Genomic DNA, 23,955 nt, shown 5'->3' on the forward strand with positions numbered 1-23,955 from the left:
ATGAGCAATAATATTGATGTCAGAGATGAAGAGCGAAACCCAACCCTCGAGATTTCAAAAGGGAAACAGAAAGGTGTTGGCAAAACCTTACGTAGATATCCTGCAAACGCCTCGACACCTTTACAAAAGAAAACATCAAGTTCTGCGAACCCTAGCGTAGACCAACCCCCTCCCCAACAGAACCCCAATCAAATGGAAACGCATTATGTAAGTGACATATAGTATCCGGTTGAGGCATTAATTTGTTTGTACATGTAAATTTTTTCTCTTTCCTAAAGTCGACTTTGGTTTTCTCCATATATTTCTTAGCAAACGTAAGCACGTTGCGGCATGCTGGGGCCAAAGCCCAAGGGATGACGCTGTTGTTGTCGCTCATCTTTAAATTTGCGGAACGTACTCTGCGTTTTTACTTCAAGCCTCTCTGATGCAGCTCAAGGGTTTTTGGCGGCTTCGAAGCATTGATTTTAAGGTGATTATCAAGGAGTTGTGGTGGTTCTAAACCATTCTGCATTGAATTCCCACCAAATTTCCTTCTGGCTTCACACCTAGAGACCACATTGGAATTCTGCGACACCATTAATGTGGGAATTGAAGGCTGTTGGGGATTTTTTTGGTAAAATTCCAAAAACAAATAAACTGAACACACAGAGGCAATGCTTTATTTCCTTCTCTCCACAGGATCCTTTGCACAGGGAAGCGTTAAAAAAATTTGTCTGAGAACAGAGTATTACACCACCATAAAATGATTTCTATTCATTAAAACAAAATGCCTGATACATATTCATCCTCTTTTACTGAGAGGGATTCACCAAAAATACATTCAACAAAACTCTGTCTCCACCTGAGAATTTACACTGCTAGTGTGTAAAAAACCATTTACATTTACTGCTGTAAAACCCCTTTTACATTTATTGGTGTGAAACTATTTTACACATACTACTATAAAACAATTTTTACATATGCTGTAAAATTTTTATACTGCATTTCATTTTCAAAAATAAAAATTCACAGTCATTCATATTACTGTGCGTTCTTCCATTCGTTTGAGCAACACACAAAAATACCTTTCAACCCCTGGTTATTCATATGTTATGCACTGTTGTGCGTTATGCTCCCCACACCGTTCACAAGTCTTCATTCCTTTTTTTTATTCACCTGTGCGTGTGTTCTGCTGCTTCATTTCTTTTACAAATGGTCAACGCCCCAACAAAAAGAAACTATAACATGTTTTGATATAATAATAATATATGCCGTATGTAAAACTTAAATACTCTACCTACACTTATGAGGATTTATTAAATGCATTAATAAAAACCTGCGGTCAACGAAACTTGAATTTTACTCCACGCATAATTTTTAATGCAGGCTCGTATGCTACTTTGGTTGATGGACGGCGGAGAACGATCAGGCAGATCGGACGGCTGGAATGAATATCGGGAGCCCACTTCACGCTGAACTTTAGGCTCCGAAATGTCAGTCCTGCTGACGTATATAGAGGACCACGTGGCAATATTTCATTGTATCGGAGTCCACTGTACGGAAACAGCCAGATGACCAAAGGCGGTCCGATAGGTTTAAGTGGTTTTGCTTAGGCAGTTTTCGGCGTTGTACAAACGAACGGACGCGGTTGAAATTATATTTCAACACTCCCCTTTAATTTCAACTGCTGGGCATTCAGTCATACCCAGACACTTCCTCAAAAATTCAAAGCTTTTCTGATCCAATGGCTTTGTCAAGATGTCTGCTACTTGTTCCTGAGTCCTGCAATGTTCTAGGACAATTTCTCCATTGTTCACCAATTCTCTGATGTAGTGAAACCTTGTATCAATGTGTTTCGTTCTCTTATGAAACACTGAATTCTTTGACAATGCAATAGCTGAGCTATTGTCACAAAAAATCACTGTCGCTTTTGCCTGCTCTTGGCCTAAGCTCCTCAATATTCTTCTCATCCAAACTGCTTGACATGCTGCTGCTGTAGCTGCCACATATTCAGCCTCTGCTGTAGACAATGCTACAATGGACTGCTTCTTGAAGCCCATGAAATGGCTCCTAAACCCATGTGAAAAACATAACCAGAAGTGCTTTTCCGATCATCTACACTTCCAGCCCAATCACTATCAGTGTATCCAATTAAATCTGAATTTTCTGAGACACTATATAATATGCCAAACATTTTGGTACCTTTGACATACCTTAAAATTCTTTTTGCTTCCTGCCAATGTGCTTCCTTTGGCCTCTCCATGAATCTGGAAATTAAACTAACAGCAAACATAATGTCAGGCCTAGTAGTTGTTAAATACATAAGGCTGCCAAGAATACTCTTGTACAAACTAGGATCAAAATCCTTGGTGCTGTCCTCTCTGCTGAGTTTTAATCCCATTACTGTGGGAGTGATCGCTGCTTTGCATTCTTGCATGTTAAATCTGTCCAACACTTGATTTACATATCTAGCTTGTGAGATAAAAATTCCTTTTTCATTTTGCTCTACTTCTATGCTTAAGAAGTATCTCAAGAAACCCATGTCAGTCATTTCAAATTTCTCTTTCATGACTGATTTAAAATTCTTAATGAGCTGATCATCATTACCTGTGAAAATAACATCATCAACATATAAGACAACAATTAAAATTTTACCATCTTTTTCTTTGATGTAGACGGTGGGTTCTCCTTCACACTTGTCAAATTCATTATCCAATAGATAGGAATCTATCATGCTGTACCATGCTCTTGGCGCTTGCTTCAGCCCATAAAGAGCTTTCTTAAATTTGCACACTTTGTGCTCTTCACCTTTCTTCTCATAGCCTAGAGGTTGTTCAATGTAAACCTCTTCCATTAACACTCCATTTAGGAATGTTGACTTCACGTCCATTTGGTAGACTTTCCATTTGTTTTTAGCTGCTATGGACAGCGCTGCTCTCACGGTTTCCATTCTTGCAACCGGTGTGAAAGTCTCCTCATAATCTCTTCCATATTGCTGCTTGTACCCTTTGACAACCAGCCTTGCCTTGTGTCTTTCTATTTTACCTTCAGCATTGCTCTTGGTCTTGTAAACCCATTTCACTCCAATGACTTCTTTGCCTTTTGGTAGCTCAACCAAATCCCATGTTTTGTTTCTCTCTATGGCATTCATCTTCTCATCCATAGCTTCTATCCATTTCTTATCTTTGATTGCATCTTCGAAATGAATAGGATCATCAACATGACAATACAAGGCAAATAAGGAATTCATTCCTTCATCATAAATGTCACTTAGATTTCTAAACTTCTTACCTCGTTCATTTGGTGTGAAAGTGCTTGAAGATGCACTTGAATTTCCTTCTTGTGATGTGCTTGGAGAAGCACTTTCATTTATCCTCAATGGCGTCCCTTGCTGTCCTTGTGTTGGCGCTGCTGTTTGGGGATGCATTTCAGCCACCTCCTCATCATCTTCATCATGAAACAAATAGTTTTTAACATTCACTGTTTCTCTATGCTTCCATCCCAAGCTTCCTCCTCAATGAATTGAACATCTCTACTGACAAAAAACTTCTTGGTAGATGGGATATACAACCTGTAAGCTTTGGATTCCTCACTGTATCCAATGAAAAGACATTTCTCCCCTTTGCTGTCCAACTTCCTCCTTAGCTGATCTGGTATGTGTGCATAGGCCACACATCCAAAAACTTTCAAGTGGGTGACACCTTGCTTTCTCCCACTCCATGTTTCTTCCGGCACTTTGTTCAACACTGCTTTTGTAGGACACCTGTTCAAAATATACACTGCACAATTTACAGCTTCAGCCCAATAATCATTTGGCAAATGCTTTGCCTTCAGCATGCTCCTCGCCATATCCATGATGGTCCTATTTTTCCTTTCAGCAACTCCATTTTGCTGTGGGGTGTACCTAGCTGTAAACTGTTTGTGAATTCCATTTTCTCTACAAAATCGTAGGAATTCCTTGGAGATATACTCACCTCCTCTCTCAGTTCTCAAAACTTTTATATGTAGCCCGCTTTGGTTCTCCACAAGTGCTTTGAAATTTCGGAATTTTTCAAACACTTCACTTTTGTTTTTAAGAAAATATACCCAAGTTTTTCTTGTAAAGTCATCAATAAATGTTAGGAAATATTGGGTGCCTGCTAATGATGGAGCTTGCATCGGTCCACATAAATCTGAGTGGATAATTTCTAAGGGTGCCTTTGCCCTTATGCTTTTCCTTGATGGAAAACTTTCTCTGTGTTGTTTTCCCAATATGCAACCTTCACAAAGACTGTCTGGTTTCTCTATCAATGGTAATCCTCTTACCATTCCTTTTCTGCTTAACAAGTTTAGACCTCCAAAATTGAGATGTCCAAATCTCAAGTGCTACAACCAATTTTCATCCTTTGGCACGCTTTGGAAAGCCTCTTGGGCGACTGCTGCAATTTCTCCTTTGTTTTTCAAATCTGCCCTTATTCTAAGAGGGAACATCCTGTTCCTTGTCATCTTCACTTCAGCAATGCATTGTTTGCTGGGTGCTATATTCATGATGGTGCACACATTATTCACAAAGAAAACATTGTAGCCCTTTTGAACAAGCTGTCCAATACTCAAGAGGTTACATCTCATTCCAGGGACATAGTAGACATCTGCTATGGTTTTCCTTTCTCCTTGCTTTGTAAATATTTTTACCTCTCCTTTTCCCATAACAGAAATTTTGCTATCAGTTCCTAGTGTGACTTTTGATTTCATATTTTTATCTAGGGCAGAAAAGAGAGCTATATTTCCTGTCATATGGTTGCTGCAACCTGAGTCTAAAAACCATATGTCCTCACTGTTTGTTTCAGCCATGTTACAAGCTAACAACACATTATCTTGGATGATGTTTTCTCTAGTGACATTTGCATTTTGTCTATTACTCATATCATATTGCTTCTTCCTACATTCACTGGCATAATGCCCATATTTTTTACAGTAATAACATTGGACATTGGATTGTTCATACCTTTGTCCTTGAGCATGATGTTGTCCTCTTTATTGGCTGCTGCCTTGGCCTTGGTTCTGGTTTGGATTGCTGCCTCTTCCTTGAGCATTCGCTGGACTATTCCTTCCACCTCTGTTCTGGCTTTTGCCTCTTCCTCTCTTGTTTCCTCTGCCTTGACCTCTTCCTCTTCCAAAAGTCATTTGGGTTTTAAAGGCTTGCTCTAGAGATGAGTTTTCATTTCTACTCAACCTTTGCTCATGTGTTAGCAGTGATGCATGAAGCTCATCAACTGAAAAGTTTGAGAGATCCTTTGTCTCTTCTATGGTGGTGACAATCACATCAAACTTTGAGGGTAGGACCCTCAACAGTTTCTCCACAATCCTCCTTTCTTCAAGGGTTTCTCCATGAGTCCTTATCTGTGTGACCAGACCAATTACATGTGTGAAAAATGAGTCAATGGTGTCTGACTCCTTCATGCTCAGATTTTCAAAATCTCTCCTCAGCAAGTGCATTTTTGTTGTCTTTACTTTCTCCATGCCTTGATAGGCTGTTTTGAGGATTTTCCATGCTTCATTGGATGTCTTAGTTGCTGCTATCTTTGGAAACACACTTTGGTCCACTGCTTGATACAACAATACAATGGCTTTTGCATCCTTCTTCTTATTGCTCTTCATCGAATCTCTCTCTCCCTGTGTCAAGTTGTTAAATTGATTTTCATCTGCTGGTTCTTCAAACCCATATTATACTAATTCCCATAAATCTTGAGAGATAAATAAGGCTCTCATGGTTATTGAACAGTGGTCATAGTTCTTCCCATTAAACTGTGGGAACTGGGTGTTAAACATACCCATGCTAGTGCTGGTGCTAGCCATTCCTTGCATCCTCAACTATGCTTCAATTTCTTGACCGTGTATTTTAAAACACTGTCTGTTTCAGCAGTAACAAAAAGAAAACTTTGAGGAATACCTGAATCTTTTACCTGAGACTTCACTTTTGCTGGAGAAGATTTACTGCTGCAACAAAAGACTCCTCCCTTTAGCTTCTTGAACACCTTCAAAGAGCCTAAACCTGCTCTGATACCACTGTTGGGGATTTTTTTTGGTAAAATCCCAAAAACAAATAAACTAAACACACAGAGGCAATGCTCTGTTTCCTTCTCTCCACAGGATCCTTTGCACAGGGAAGCTTTAAAAAAATTTGTCTGAGAACAGAGTATTACACCACCATAAAATGATTTCTATTCATTAAAACAAAATGCCTGATACATATTCATCCTCTTTTACTGAGAGGGATTCACCAAAAATACATTCAACAAAACTCTGTCTCCACCTGAGAATTTACACTGCTGGTGTGTAAAAACCCATTTACATTTACTGCTGTAAAACCCCTTTTACATTTACTGGTGTAAAACTATTTTACACATACTGCTGTAAAACAATTTTTACATATGCTGTAAAATTTTTATATTGCATTTCATTTTCAAAAATAAAAATTCACAGTCATTCATATTACTGTGCGTTCTTCCATTCGTTTGAGCAACACACAAAAATACCTTTCAACCCCTGGTTATTCATATGTTTTGCACTGCTGTGCGTTATGCTCCCCACACCGTTCACAAGTCTTCATTCCTTTTTTTTATTCACCCGCGCGTGTGTTCTGCTGCTTCATTTCTTTTACAAATGGTCAACGCCCCAACAAAAAGAAACTATAACACGTTTTGATATATAATAATATATGCCGTATGTAAAACTTAAATACTCTACCTACACTTATCAGGATTTATTAAATGCATTAATAAAAACCTACGGTCAACGAAACTTGAATTTTACTCCGCGCATAACTTTTAATGCAGGCTCGTATGCTACTTTGGTTGATGGACGGCGAAGAATGATCAGGCAGATCGGACGGCTGGAATGAATATCGGGAGCCCACTTCAAGCAGAACTTTAGGCTCCGAAATGTCAGTCCTGCTGACGTATATAGAGGACCACGTGGCAATATTTCATTGTATCAGAGTCCATTGTACGGAAACAGCCAGATGACCAAAGGCGGTCTGATAGGTTTAAGTGGTTTTGCTTAGGCGGTTTTCGGCATTGTACAAACGAACGGACGCGGTTGAAATTATATTTCAACAAAGGCATTGCAATGTTTGATGATTTCAATATAGAATATTTGTTGGTTCTTTTAATCTGGATAAAGTCTATTTTAATTTCAATATTTCCACTGGAGTAGAACGCATTTTATTTAGTGATCCTGATTCAGAGTCTATCTTTTGAGAGCGATACCCATGCCCTGTAGCTTTTCTTCGCTTAGTTCCAAAAACGCTTCCGTTACAAGAACCTATAGTAGAAATGAATAACGTATAAATCAAGTTTAATATCCAATTCATACAGTTGATCGAGTCAAAGCAGTGGTTCGCTAACTGGATTGGTACCCACACTTTATTGGTACCCGCAGTAAAGGTGGAAGCAACTCAAGATGTGTTTGATGGCTAACAACTACAATAAAGGAAACAAGGTAATAAATCGTTTACCTACCAGCATTATCATCCATTCAGAAGCCATTTCATTTCTTTACCCAGTCACAGAGCTCCTCCTTACACCCAATATCATATCCTTTTGGATGAGCTGTGAATTCCAATATGTATGACCATGGTCGTAGGGTTTAGTTTTCTTAATCTGCTTTGTGTTTGTGTTGTGTAGGTTTTGTGCAGGTTTTCAAGAAGAGAAGAGTGGAATGAAGTTGATTATAGAGTTTCAGAATTCCTGGCTAAAAAATTTGTTAGTTCATTTCAGTCATGGTCTATTCTATTTCTCCATGTAAGTCTTTACTGCCCCATGTAAGTCTTTTGGTGGCAATTATATCTAATAACATTGCTATTATAATTGGCATTTTACAGAATCGACTTTGTTGTTGTGACTGTACATATATGGGTGATCATGACCCAATTCGATTTAGTAGCATGACAGACGTGAGATTTTCCAGGTTCGATGAATATGAAAATACATGCCTTTTAAGTTATGACTGCATTATCTATTTTCTTGCATTTTTTTCATGTCTTCATTTAAATCTATCGATGATTTTGCAGGCTGATGAAGGTGGAGAGTGCAATGTTGAACATAAGAGAAGTAATGATTTCACGTCTTTATTTAAATCTATCGATGCTTTTGCAGGCTGATGAAGGTGGATATTGCAATGCTGAACATAAGAGAAGTAATGATTTGGGGAAGATGTACAAGAATTTTGTTAAACCAAGTGTTCATTTCTGCATGAACTTGATAGGGTCCATACTCGAATACTTTGTCCTCTCAGTTATTATTTTTTTGTAATGTAGTCCTGGCAAAATAATCACTTAGTTTAGAATATCTTGTGGAATTTACCCCACCATTGGTCTTGGGCATAATGATCCTTTGGTTTATGTTTCTCTTATTTGATATTTTTAGCTAATTACCTTTATAAGTTTCATTGGTTTGACTTTCTACATATGATGGTGGCTAAAATGTGTTAGCATCTAGTATAGCTAATTGGGATTAGGAAGGCTGATTTAGTATCGTATTTCCAACTAGGCTTTAGGAAAGTTGATCCAAATCAATGGGAATTCGTAAATGAAGATTTTGTTTGGGGATAAAGGAATTTGTTGAAAAATATTCATAGATGCAAGCCTATGCACAATCATTCTCAAAATCCCCAACAAGGCGCATGTAATGATGCTATAAAATATGATCTAGAGGAGGAAATTCATAGGCTCAAGAGGGATAAGACTCTGCTCATGATGGAGCTCGTTAGAATTAGGAAGAAACATCAAGGTACCGAGATGCATATGCAGACCTTGGAGGAGTGTTTGCAAACCATGGAACACCGTCAACAAAAAATGATGTATGTCCAAAGTTGTATGAAAGCCTGGATTTGTGGCACAACTTGTGCAACAAAGTGAAAACAATAAGCTTCTTGAAGCAGCTAATAAGAAGAGAAGATTACCCAAGCAAGAGAACTGTTTAGAGGCTGGGGAAATTGAGTTGACAGACAGTCAGATTGTGAAGTATCAACCTGCTTCAGGTGATGAATGTAGTGTAGTTCCATTGAGGGTTTTAAACACAGACCCATTCAATAGAATGGAATCCAGGATGTGGGTCAAGCATGTGGTGAAGTGATGGATAGTGGAAATTCATCTTAAGCATGTCTTACAGAGATGTATGTAACATGTTTTCCAAGTATATGTATTTCACCAGTAATTTTAAATATTATATGATCATGTTTGTTATCTGAGATGCATTCTTCATCCCATGCTTCTCCATAGTTGGCAGAATCAATTACCTGTCAGATTCCTTGTCAAATGAGTTTGGGACTTTCTTTTTCTCAATGTGAAACATCTAAGGGTGTTGAGACTCTTAACCCGAGTTGAAAATATGAGAGAGAGGCTTACATGGGATCCAAGACTAGTGGCATAGATGTCAACTCATAACCAATAGAGATGGACATGGGAAACAATGAGAGGGTTGTAGGGAAAGTCACCGCCAGTGGGAAGGTAAGTTCTGGAGTTGATGATTTCTTTTGGGAATAGTTTCTAACAGAGACTCCGGATTCAATAATAGATACAAAAGAAGCAGAGTAAAAAATTCAAGAGAGTGGAACTAAGGATTGAGATGAAAGGATTCCTTAGAACGGGAAGTGTTGGAACAACAAGAAAACGTTGGATCGACCTACAAAACACATGGGGAAACTAGCATCAAGGAGAAAAACTTGAAATAATATTATAGAGGCTGCTAGTAGGTGGATATCACTATCATTTCTGCTAAAATTTATGTTTATCAATGGTCTATTTATGCATCCTAGTGGATTACTTCAAATAAATTCTCTGTAACGTGTTATCATTGTCTGTTAAATTGCAAATGTAAAAGGGTTTAACCCAATATTGTTGTAATTCATTGTAACATTTTCACATTCACTGAGAATGAGAGAGCATATGGAAATTGATACTGGAAATAGAGTATTCTAAGAGTGATATGTCCTTCCTCATGTGGTGAAAAAACTGTTGTAGCATAGATTTTACAATATTTTATTATTAGTATTTTTCACAATTCAAAGTTTTTTTAGAAGTCCTGTGTCTTCTTAATAGCATTTGCCCTAGTTTTGTTGGAAAGTAGATACGCATGATTTGTTTTCTATTATTTAGAATTTTGAAAAGGTCCAAATTACCTTCTGCATGGAATAATAACTAAATAACACCATGACTAGTTAGCTGTAGAATTGTACAAGAGAACTCTCGGCATAGAATGGTATGCAATTATTATAAGGCCAACAAGCCCCTATAATAGATATATTTAACCTACTGGAAATTTCCACTTACCCATTCCTTCTGAGAAGGAACATCATGTGACCAGAATGTAATCTAATCTTTAATAAGAGCTAGGAAGAGTGCAATGTAATGTTTCTAAGTGTGTCATATTTTTCTCTTACATTTTGATTCTTGCTACCATTATCTCATTCAAATGTGTCTTAACCCATTTTATTTTTCTAATTATATTCATTCCAACAATATTATTTGATATATTTCTAATTCCATGTCCAAATCATAATGAATATTGTCAAGAATGCTTTGATGAGATTTTGTAAGTCTTTGATATCCAGTGAAAAAGCTAAACTTTCTTGATGGCTATACTATTGTCACTTGCACTTATGTAGGAGAGTTTCATCACAATGTATATTTGGTAAGATGGTTTCAAATTTGAAAACTAATAGTTGGGAATTCTTAAAAATGTTTCTTGTTTGATGAACAGGTAACGATGTCCTCTTCTTTCCATGCAGGCACTGTAATTTTTCATTTGAAGTCCTTTTAGTTAGGGCATCCACCATGAAGTTCTTAGTTTATTAGAGCGATGTTGGGAAAACAATTTACAAGTAATATTTTTGAAACGATATGACTTGGTTGATTCCTGTGTAGTTACTAGTTTTTACCTTATCTGTATGACTATACACTGGTTATTGATTGGGATCTCTTTGGAATATATACCTTGATATCTTCATAATCATAAAGGTGGTATCAAGGGGGTATCATAAGGTGGAAAGCATCATCCCAATTATGTAGCAGACTGTTAATGAAGTTACACTAGATTTGACAAAACATAGCTTGATCTGATGCGAAAATGTTCATGCTAACATAACATGATAGGAAGGGTGAAGGAAGAGGATGCCAAAATTAGGATTTCTCTAGTATTTTCATATCACCACTTATCCATAGCTGACACTTTTATGTTTGGAAATTTTTTCTTTGCCTGATATTGTAGGTAGTCAATGGTACCAATCATTATTCCTATCCTAAGTAGAAATTTAATATTTATACAAGAGGACATGCATGGATAATTTGCATTATAACAATGAACATGTTTTCAAGTTTAATTTTTGTCCCTTCCAACACTGTACTTACCACTTTCTAGCCTAAATGAAAGTGCGTACATTCAAGTGTCAAGATGGCCTAAATTTTTGAAACCTAAAAGACTGAAGACCAAACATACCCTCTTGTATTTGGACTATCCAAAGTCTTCCACGTAACTATTAGTATTTGTAAAGTTACAGACTAATACCAAAGATACTTTCACACAACATGTCATGGAATCTTGCAGACAAAATCTGTAAAAGTGTCCAAAAACCGTGAGATATTTACAAAATTTTTGACAAAAAAAGATGTTTTCAAATTATGCATTAAATTTGCACAAGCCCAATAATCACTGATTATAAATTTTTAAAGCAGGTGCATCACTAGAATCGCTCTCTCTAAAGTGTGCTACGCATTAAATGTGAAATCCCATGGATAGCATGTTATAACACTAGTGCATATGTATTTTCAACGTATGACCAATGTTGAGGCCTGTCAGGAGGCAAAAGGGATCTTGATTATATTTGAAGCAATTAACATCAAAATTATTAGAGGCCCATCTGGAGGCAAAAGGTCTCAGTTATCTCTGAGGCAGTCGACCTCAAAACGATCTCTCATTGATTGAATATGTAAAGAAGGAATTCAATGGATTTTGTCACATATTTTGGGCCATCAAAATATACCTATTAAGGAAAATGCATAGTGACCTCTAAACTAAATAGATCCTTCACTTCTCTATTCCTATGCCCTTTTCGACTATTTTTTTGTGTACAGATAAGAGTAGAAATGTTGTTCAAGTGTGAAGTTTCAACTTCTCATAACCTCTGTTGTGGTTAATTGTTGGCTCAGTCCATTCTTTTCTGAAATTGTTTTAATTGTTACTGTAAATGTGTTAGAAAACTTGCACAGATGAATCTAGCTAGTAAAGGTTGAACACACAACTTTGCAGAGCAAAAACAGTAAAAGAATCTAAAGAACAAAAAAGAATGATTGATTCAGAAAATAGGTTACAATGCTCATGATATAACATTACTGGGTGAAGATCCCAAGGTAATGCGCCATAGTGGTGATCAACGAGAGGACTCGACACCCACAACAAGTTCCAGAAAGAACTAGCCAGTTGCAAAGTGAAAGGAGGAGCAAATATGGGAGTAAATCATCCAGAAAGGATCTTGCATGTAGTCCCACATCAAGTTCCGAAGAGAACTAGCTAGTTGCACAGTGAAAGGAGGAGCAAATCAGGGAGTAAATTATGTAGAAAGGATCTTGCATGTAGTCCCATAGCAAGTTCTGGAGAGAACTAGCCAGTTGCAGAGTGAAAGGAGGAGAAAATCAGGGAGTAAATCATGTAGAAAGGATCTTGCATGTAGTCCCATTCATGCATGGACAGTCAAAGGCACCAATTTGGTGAAGACTCCAATATTGAAGCCTTGCATGTCAGTGAATGCTCTAACTAAGTGTCTGCATGTGCCAGTAATGAAGGTCCTAGGTGTGTAGTACCTCCACAACCCCCCACCGAACACCACTATGGGGCAAAATAGAAAATGGGCCCTAGCAACTAAGGCCAAAGGTCACCCAAAATACAATGCAACTTGTACTAAAATTTAGGAAAGAGGGAAAACCTCGTGGGAAAACCCCCCCTCAAAATACATTGTATCAAAAGAAAATAGGAATAAAAGACAGTTGTTGAGCAACTGTGTCCTTCACTCCAAGACGATCGTGCAAAGAGTGAAACTTTTGCTCAGTGAATGTCTTCATGAAGATGTCTGCAGTCTGTTCTGCTAAAGGACAGAACTACAAATCAATGACCCGATCATGTACTAAGTCTCTGATGTAGTGCATATGGATCTCTATGTGCTTCGTCCGCTACCTTTGTACTAGATCCCTGCAAAATTTGAGAGTGCTTTGGTTGTCACACCAGATGACAGTGAGCTGGTGGAACTGGACACCCAACTCAGTGAGGAAGTGTTGTAGCCACAGAGCCTAAATGGTGATGTTGACTACTCCTCTGTACTCGGCCTCAGCTGAAGAGAGAGTAATAGTAGCCTGCTTCTTTCTCGACCAACAGATAGGGCCAGATCCTAGACTGAGTAAATATCTGGAGGTGGACTTGTGATCAATGTTGTCGCCCGCCCAATCAGAATCTGTGAAGCCAAGGAGATTCAATGCAGTTCTTGCTGCATAGTGAATCCCGAAGGTGATGGTGCCCTGCACATATCGGAGGATGCGCTTGGAATCTTTCTAGTGTAGCTCATGCGGCTCCTGCATGTATCTGGAAACTACCCCTACTGCATATGAGAGATCTGGTCTGGAGTGGGTGAGGTACAGTAAGCTCCCCACTAGCTATCATTAGAGAGTACTGTCAACTAATGGAGTGTCACCTCCATCCTCAAGGTGGACCCCAGACAGAAAAGGAGTCGATGTTGGCTCGCAGTCAGTTATGTGAAATCTCTCGAGGAGATCCCGTGCATACTTAGCCTGAGAGAGTTTGATGCTTGTGGCATCCTAGCTAATCTCAAGACCAAGAAAGAAGTGTAATGGGTCCATGTCCGTCATCAAGAACCTATCATGCAAGGTCCTCTTGACTGCAGCAATGGCTAAAGCCGAGCTGCCGGTGATCAGGAGATCATCCACATATAAAACTAAGATAAGAAAAGAATCATGTGTCCTGAGCATGTAAACATTCAGATCAGACTTACATCTTTCGAAGTTTTGTGATAAGAGAAAATAATTCATCTTCGCATACCAAGCTCTCGGGGCCTTCTTAAGGCCATAGAGAGACTTCTTCAATCTGCAGAATAAAGATGAACCCTGAATGAAACCATGTGGCTACTCCATGTAGATCTCCTCAGATAGGTCTCCGAGAAGAAAGGTATTCTTCATATCCCTCTGATGTACTTCCCACCCCTGGGCAGTTGTAATGGAAAGTGCAAGGCGTATGGAATCCATCTTTTCTATTAGAGCAAAGGTCTCATCATAATCAATGCCATGCACTTGCTGAAAGCCTTTGGATAGTAGCCTGGCTTTCTGTCTAGTGATTTGCCCATCTGTAGCACTCTTGGTCTTGTAGACCCATTTGCATCGGACAAGTTTCCTTCTTGAAGGAAGGGGGACTAGATCCCAGGTCTGGTTCTCGAGGAGGGATTTATACTCCTCCTCCATGGTGGATTCCCAAGAGGGATGCCCAACAGCCTCGTCATAAGACTGCGGATCAGAAGATTGAACCAAATGACAATGTCGAGATGGCTTTAGATCAGTGGTAGTGAGGGCAAGAGGAGGCTCAATAAACTCTGAGTTAGTCCTTCGCGGATCAAAATTATCCCCCACAAGACCATTTCTAGCAGCTGGGTGGTCTTTTGCATATATCTCACTTAAGCTCCTTGTTCTCTAATTTATGACCGGGGAAGTTGATTCACTGCTGGAAGCCCGATCTAGGCTTGGATGTGGATCATCATATGCATGCACTGGATTTGTATCTGAAGACTCTGTCTTTGCATGCTCTACCTCGGCATTTTCATGCTCTATATCTACATTTGAGTGTACTGAGTCATCATCTCAGACATGAGGTAGATAAAAGGTGTTTGCATGCAGCAATTGAGGTGCATGCGAGATACTTTCCTTAAATTTGACACTTTGCTCAATGATGAGCTTGTTTGTAGAGGAAATCAGGAGTTGGTATCCCTTCACACCATTAGGGTATCCAACAAAGATGCACTCAATGATCTATGGATCAAGAGCTTTCCTCTTTTCAGAGGGGATCCTGGCCCATGCTCGAGAGTCGAAGAAACGAAAGTGGGTGACCTCCGGTTTAGTGCCGCTCCAAGCCTCAAAGGGGGTTTGATCCTTGACAGACCTATGAGGAGATCTGTTCTAGATGTAGTTATCACAATTAAGTGTTTCAACCCATAGCTTATGAGGTAGTGACTTAGCATGCAGCATGCAAGAAGCCATCTCTTTGAGAGATCGATTCTTTCTCTCAGCAACTCTGTTCTACTGTGAAGTGTATGGAATTGTGTGCTGCAATTGTATGCTGGACTCAAGGCAAAGGTTCTAAAGTGATGTGTTAACATATTCCCCCCCCATTGTTTGTACAAAGGGCTTTGATCTTTCTCTCTGACTGTGTCTCAGCTAGTGCTTTGAAATCTTCAAAGTGCGCAAAAACTTCATATTTGGCCCTGAGAAGACCCAAGTATACCGTGAAAAATCATCAATAAATGTAAGCACATACCTTGCTTTGGCTATGGAAGGATGAAGAAAAGGCCCCATGAGATCACTATGGATCAGATCTAGAGGAGAGGATGCTCTGTGAGTCTTGACAGTGTCAAACTTTTCTCTAGGATGTTTGCCAAGGACAAACCCTTCACAAACTCCTTTGGAGAAACTGATATTTGGCAAGCCTTCCACCATCTCATGCTTGCTTAGCTGCTGCATATACCTGTAATTTAACTGACCAAACCTCTCATGCCAAAGCCTACTACTATCATCAGCATGTGTAAGCAATAAGGAGGATTCAGATTCAATAAATTCAGAAAATGTATACAGTCTAGCTCCATTGTTTACCTCACCGGTTGCAATTTTGGAGCTGCTATGTAGGTCATATATGTAAACTGCATCTGGAGTGAATTCCACAGTCTTTCCAGTGCTAGAATGAGTGATCTGATAAGCTGAAAGCAGGTTTACCGAAAGTTTTGGAACATGAAGCACATCTTCAAATCTTCCGTGTAAAAGTTCCACTCTACCTTTTCTGGTGACCTCAATAGGTGAGTCATCTCCCATGAGGATGGGAGGTCCTTTGCATGCATCCAAAGAGGAATAGACTTCCTTTACAGTAGCCATATGATGTGATGCACCAGAATCTATAACCCATGCATCAGGTGAAGAGTTAATTGCATCTAAAGCATCAAAATTTTTACCTTTCCCATGTGGCAGATCCTCAGTTTTCTTCTTGGCGCCCTAAGGGATGTGGTCCCCAAGGTTGTGCTTTTGAAGGATTTTTGCCATTTGGTCCATTTGCTTCTTCATGCAAGAGGATTCCGCATGGAATCCTTGGTGACAGTTGTGCATTTGTCTCTTTTCTTCCCTTTCTCATTTCTGAAACCGAAGGAGTCATTGAGGGGCTTGGTGTACCCTTCCTTCTTTGGATGGGAATGCGCTTTTCCCTTGTCTTTTTGCTGCTGATTTTTTTGATTTGAATCAGATATGTGATTTTTATTGTGGCTGCCATCATGCACAACAAGTTCATGCACTTTTGGAGGTTTGATTTTCCCCATACCAATGAGTTTATCTTGCTCAAAAGTGAGGGACTCCATGAACTCTTTGAGAGAAATCATAGTGTAGGATTTACCTGTTGCGAGCCTTACTGAATGAAATGTAGACACAAAGAAGGAGTATTCTGGTCCGAGCTTTGACATAATATAGAGAACTTGGCGACTCTCCTCCTTGGATTTGTCAATTCCACAACCCTTGAGTTGCAGCGATAGATCATTATATTTGGTGAAGAAGTCTTGAATTCTGTCATAGTTCTGTGGATCCAATGAGAGTAGCTCCACTTCGAGTAGATGTCCTCTCATCTCATCTTGTTTCCTGTAGAGTTCTTCAACCTTTTTCCAAATCTCATTTAGAGTATTGTAGGCAGATAGATGAAACTGCAACTCTGGGGAGATGCACATGCATATGGATCCGTGGGCCTCATCCATGCGGTTGAGGTACTTGGATTTCTCTATGGCTGAAGTGGGTTCCACTTCTGCAGCCATGGTAATCTTGTACAACCCTTTCTGACTAAGGTATCGAGCCATTTGGTCCTTCCATTCGTGATAGTTGTACGGTGTTAGGATCGATGCTTTGGGAAACTCCATTTTTCTGTCAATCTTCGATCTCCAAGCTGTAATACTTGCAAAATAAATTACTGGTACGCCTTTTATCTAGCAACTTGTGGTCTCTGATACCATGTAAATGTGTTAGAAAAATTGCACAGATGAATCTAGCTAGTAAGGGTTGAACACACAGCTTTGCAGAGCAAAAACGCTAAAAGAATCGAAAAAAAAAAAACGAATGATTGATTGAGAAAATAGGTTACAATGCTCATGATATAGCATTACTTGGTGAAGATGCCAAGGTAATGTGCCATAATGGTGATCAATGAGAGCAATCGACACCTACAACGAGTTCTTAAGAGAACTAGCCAGTTGTGGAGTGAAAGGAGGAGAAAATCAGGGGGTAAATCATGCAAAAAGGATATTGCATGTAGTCCCACAGCAAGTTCCGGAGAGAACTAGCCAGTTGCGGAGTGAAAGGAGGAGCAAATAAGGGACTAAATCATGCAAAAAGGATCTTTCATCTAGTCCCATGTATGCATGGACAGTCAAAGGATCCAATCTGGTGAAGATTCCAATGTTGAAGCCTTGCATGTTAGTGAATGCTCTAACTAAGTGTCCACATCTGCCAGTAATGAAGGTCCTAGGTGTGTAGTACCTCCAACAGTTACATAACAATATTGTTTCTTTCTCTTGGACAAGAAGACTTCTTCACTTGAACATATTCCCTTATAGAAATCTTCTTAGAATAAGGGCATTGAGTGTGGCCACGCCATTGGAAACAAAGGAATCTATAACAAGAAAAACAATAGATAAAAAGGGTAATGTTATCATAATAGGTGCATACTCTTGTTTAAGGCTTGCTAGACTGCCAAAGCTCTTGGGGAGCGTGTCAGCATCCGACACCTCGACAATAATTCACTTTGGTTGTAGTAGTGGATAGAAAGAACTTTAGCTCTTTCTCAGTCTAGAATTTGTTATGCAAAAAATTCATAAATGCAAATAAACAATGAAGAAAATTCATATATACAAATAAACAGTGACATGCCATCTCATGGCTCTCTTTTATATAAAAAATTATACAAACTCTTCAAAAATACATTAATATTGTTCTTAAAATAAATTACTAGAGAATTCTAGTGTTAAAACTTAATTTATTATATCGGAACGATGGTGTTGTGGCTAGGGAGTACATGCACATTCAAGCCATGTTCAATACCTTGGGCAACAATGACTATAAATTAACTATGATGTGTAGCGTGTTCATTGACTGCAAGCTCGATTTTATTGTGTTGTTGCGTACCATCCGTACGTATGATAATTTTAATTTTCACAATGGAATTAAACAGCGCTGCAATATCTGACTGCTATTAAAATTTGTTACAAGCGGCAAATTGATCACAGAAAATCAATTTGTAAACTGTAATACAGGTTGCAAAAACATTGACATAGATCAAAAGAATTGACAGTAAAACAAAAAGGTAAGCATAAGCAATTCCAAGTGGAATGTACATAGACATGTTTAAAATGGTTCTACTGTTTTCTTTTCTAGAACTTCAAAAACATATTAATAAAGAGAGGACAATGATCATCATCAAACTTGAAGAGCAATGCAAGAGGCTTGGAATATCCTACGATTACATTAGGTGAGAAGGTTTACGTCGAGCAAAGATAAATGGTATTGACGGATTTGTTTTAGCAGATTTGTATGTGGTTTGGTCCATGTTTATGGGTTGTCTTGTCTGGGGCAATATTGACCTTTCGGGACTTTATTTGGGATCTGTTTTAGAAGATTTATATGTGGTCTGGTCCACGTTTCTGCATATGCTTCTTGCATTTGCTCTATGTAATCTTCTTTTATGAATATATTACGCTTTTTCTTTTGGTAAAAAAAAGATAAACGTTATTGACGGCTTAGTGTCCATAAAATTTAAAAGCAATATAATGTTAGGCATAAGGAATTCCCAACTAGAATGTGTATGGACATGTTTAAAATGGTTCAACCAGTTTTGGGTATTGACGGATTTGTTTTAGCAGATTTGTATGTGTCTCGGTCCACGTTTATGGGTTGCCTTGTCTGGGGCAATATTAACCTTTCGGGACTTTATTTGGGATCTGTTTTAGCAGATTTACATATGGCTCGATCCACGTTTCTGCATATGCTTCTTGCATTTGCTCTATGTAATATTCTTTTATGAATATATCACGCTTTTTCTTCTAGTAAAAAAAAGATAAACGTTATTGACGGCTTAGTTTCCATAAAATTTAAAAGCAATATAATGTTAGGCATAAGGAATTCCCAACTAGAAAGTGTACGGACATGTTTAAAATGGTTCAACCAGTTTTGGGTTAAAATACGTCAAAATTTATTGATAAAGAGAGGACAATTATGAAAATTAAAGAGTAGATTCGTCATATCAATGGCATGGGAACAAGGGTTCTCATTCTATTACAATGGTTATTCCTCTTCCCACGGTTTTCCACCTCGTCAATAATTTTCCCTCACCCTTTCTCTTTCACACCTTTTTTGGCAAATAAAAATTTGCTTATTTTCCATTTTCAATCATATTTTGATACAGAACGACTAATTTTGATGATTGAGTATGATTTAACTACTAAAATAACAGTCCGTAACCCAGTGAACCGTAGATCTCATGTGATGTTGTAAGTCAGCCACAAGAAAACGAAAACGTAGTTTGAACACGCTGAATTGGATTTCTTTTTCTTTTTTTTTCTCAAGGTGGCAAAATCTATCAAACTCAGTGGTCAAACCAACAGTGAGGACAACCATCTCTGGCAGCGAATGTCGATTTGACTCATCACCGTTATCAAGGAAAACCACGCCACCTGTAATAACCCGTTGGTGGTCAGTAAGGGAGCAGGCTTTCACTCACTTCTGGGTCTTAGGCTGTTACCCTGTTTCCTTACGTCCGAGGTAAACGAGATCTTAACCAAGCAAAAACAATTTTACGGCATACTCCAAACCGTGCTAAATTAAATTTCTTACAATATATTATTGTCCCCAAAAAAAACATAGATACAATAAACATGCTACCACTGGGAGTTTTATCTATTCATATGAATACTTTGATGTATGGCATATCCATACAACACTTCGTGTCTCAAACATTGTTTATCATATCATTTATTTTTTCCCTTCCTCGAAACAAAACAAGGTCTTTATCGTTTCTTAATTAAAAAATAATCATTTACTAACTTTTAAAATTACTCTAACAATCTTTATCCTCATTGGTTTTGAGAAAATATATTTACATATTAGAAAAAACATTAACTTATTTTTAGGATTACTTTAAGAAAGCCTTTATCCTATATATATTTAATTTTTAATCACGGATATCAATTTCAGTTTCCATTATCTTTTTCCCCTTTTTTCACATTATGTGTAGCATTTTTTCTCGGTAACAAAATAATCCCTCGACTTTTGATGAGTTGTAAAATTTTTACTCAACACTTATGTCTATAAATCATTATTGAAGTCAAAAAATACAGTTTTCATTGGTACACATTATAATGGAAATAAAACACATTTCTCATTGTGAAACTATTCATAACACATCTAACATGTGGTTCCTCTATTCATATATAGCCAATCGTACTTTACGTGGTCCAAGATATGCGTCAACGTTTTCCACGTTTTTTCTTCAACTCAGGACTCTTTTCGTTTCTACGTGCAGAATGACCGTGAGGGTACGAAAAGTCATGGACACAAAAAATTAATCTTCTTATAAGATTTAAATATAATTTGATATATTTCCTCGAATAGTAATTCGGGTTGAAGTTTTTCCATGTTTTCATTGGGTTAAAACAAATTATATCGCCTCGAATAGTAATTCGGGTTGAAGTTTTTCCATGTTTTCAATGGGTTAAAATTGTTTTAGAAGATATTTCAAAAACATTAATATATAACATTTTGAAATTATTAATTTATTAAGATGTGCGACAATTTCAACTACACATCAATGTCCTTACTTCGAATTATTGGTTATTTAATGAGTATTGTGCCTTTCATATCAAGAGGGATATGAAAATCAGAAAAATTCAGGTTTCACCATCAAATACTTTCCTTTGTAATATAAACATTAAAATCATTGCTATTTCTATTAGCTTTCTATTATTCCCGAATAAAGTATATCTTCTAACATTAATAGCCATCACATGGTTTGCATCTAAATTATTCTAAGATCATATTGGTATACGCATCATTTTAAACATTATTTAATGTACCTTTTTGAAAGAGTTTGGAAACTTCTTTTCGGAATCTCTGCATAAATTAGTGCATTAAGTATTGTTTATCCAGGAGCGTTTTAGAGTTTTCATGGGAATTTTTACTTCAATAGAATGCGCCTGTAAAATGTAATTATTATTATTATTATTATTTTTTATTTTTAAAGTTATAGTGAAGCTAGACATTAAATTGGTGTATGAGATTTTATTATTTATGGGACAAGGGACTCATTTCGATGTAATGATTATGCTAAGTCTACAAAGGCATATATAATCTACCCCTCTGTTTTTGAATCTGTGACCTCTAGGAGGAAACACATGCTCTTAACCATTAGGCCCAATCAAGCTGTATAAAAATGAAAACATATTATAAAGTTCATGGTAAATGTGTAGTTCAATGATAAATTTGAAGAAAAAATAATAAAAATGGAGAGAATTAAAGATAATAAAGTAATCTCTCTTATTATATTTTCACATATTTCTTATCTCTAAATGTATCTAACATGTCAATTAACAATTATATTATTTCATAGTAATGGTATAGTATTTCTTATTATAAGTCATGAGATGTTCATATTTTTGGTATCTAATATTTCATTATTACTTAAACATTTGCCGTCTCTCCTCTCAATCACATACTATGCCTAAGTAGTAAGTAATTTGTACCATGTCAATTATTGCTATGAATATTTAAAGGGCAATAAAATACCTAATTACTATTGCATGCAAATTTTTTAATAATCCGATAATGTTTTAGTAATTTGGTAATGTTTATTATATAGATAATGTATAATTTTTCTTTATTTCATAGAAAACTATTTAATGATTTGTTTGGGTTAAAAATCTCTCTTGATTTTAGTGGATTTTTCTAATTTATGTGTTAGCTAAATTTAGATATAAATCTATACAAAATGGACCTTGCCTATACCAGAAAACCTAAATTTGGGATTACACTAGTAAGAATGGTGAGTTTGTTCATTTAATTTCCTACATCATTAAATCCACATTCTATTATGTTTTTGGGGATTTATTTGTCTCTATCTTTTATTCTTTTTGGCTATGTTCTTGTTGTTTGTAGCAACATTAATGTCAAAGTTTTGCATGTCAAATATTTTCTGAGTGCCCAATAACTTCTTTTCCTCTAGCTCATCCTAATCCCAAGATCAAGAAGATGTATCCTTTGTAGTGTTAATAGTTAGATCAACATTTTTTATGTGTAGGTGGGATTTGTGACAAAACTAGGGAGAAGGAAACATAATTTTTTAATCATCAAAATTATGCATTATGGATTATCCTCTAACTCATATGACCCAACTGGTGGTAATTCCACAAGACCTAAAATTATTTCTTCTTGGTAAAGTGTTTATGTTGCTTGATCTCAAGGAATAATATAATGAAAGACTCAAAACCTCTAATAAAAATGAAAATATATCCCTTCCTTATCACCAATTAATTATTGCACCAAAAGGTACATTTTGTTATCGATTATTAGGGAGATGTGTAATTCTTTTTGTACACAACTTAAAGTTGACATGCGTTCTTTTTAAAATAAAATAATATATTCATTTAGGAAAATCAATTCTCCTATAGTAAAAAATATAAACATATATAATAATATTAATAATTCTTTAATTAAAACTAATCAATATATATGAAAAACAAAAATAAAAATAAACATATATTATATATAGATTACTTATCAATATATATGAAAAAATAAAATAAAAATAAACATATATTATATATATTATAGTTAATTTAACTATTACTTTATGAAAAACAAAAACAAAAATATAAATATATTTTATATATATTATAGTTAGTTTAATTCTAACTTTTTTAAAATAAAATATTTTATTTTCTAAAATAATAAATATATTTTAATATTATATTTATATATTTAATGTTAACTATAATAAAATATTTCAATGTTATTGTAATATATTATAAAAACATGCTTTTAGTTTTAATCAACAAATATAGATAAATATTAAACTTAAATTTATAATTTTATCAAGCTTGTAAAATGATCAAATATTTTTATAATATATATATTTTTCAAAAATTTTAACTTTAAAAACTATTTACATTTCAAAATATTACTTTCAAAAAATTTATTCCCTTTCAAGGCTGGTTAAATCAATTATACAAAATATATATATACTACTTTTTAATAATATACTTTTTATTTACTCTTTAAATTCAGTGCAAATGGTTCGAAAAAACAACTTATTATCCTAAATATATTGATGGTGACATTAATTCTGAATTTACAAAAAATTAAATGATCTGATCTAATTTTTACTTTTGAAAAAAATTTATTTTATTTTTACTATATTTATTTCAATTTTGATTAGTTCATCTCTTATTTTACAATGATTACATTAAACCACAAAATTTGTAATTTTTTTGTACCAAAAAATCTTTTATTAGGCCGATAGGCCTTCCTTTGGAACAGACTTTCGTCGTTCCTTTGTCTCCTGTGCTGACAGGTGGACAGTTATGCCGTCGATGGGTTTCTCCCTTCCTTTTGTCTCCCGTGACAGTTATGCCATCGATAGGTTTCTCCGGAGAGTAATTTGA

The 23,955-nt window shown here is 36.5% G+C and overlaps 1 pseudogene; it reads left to right on the top strand.

Moving 5' to 3' along the window:
* Positions 1-23,955, top strand: LOC149171717 (heat stress transcription factor A-1-like; annotated as a pseudogene).

The sequence above is a fragment of the Pinus tabuliformis genome, chromosome 4_2 (assembly GCF_031772625.1).
Source record: "Pinus tabuliformis cultivar Carrire ecotype Pingquan chromosome 4_2, CPIR1, whole genome shotgun sequence".
Lineage (NCBI taxonomy): Eukaryota > Viridiplantae > Streptophyta > Pinopsida > Pinales > Pinaceae > Pinus > Pinus tabuliformis.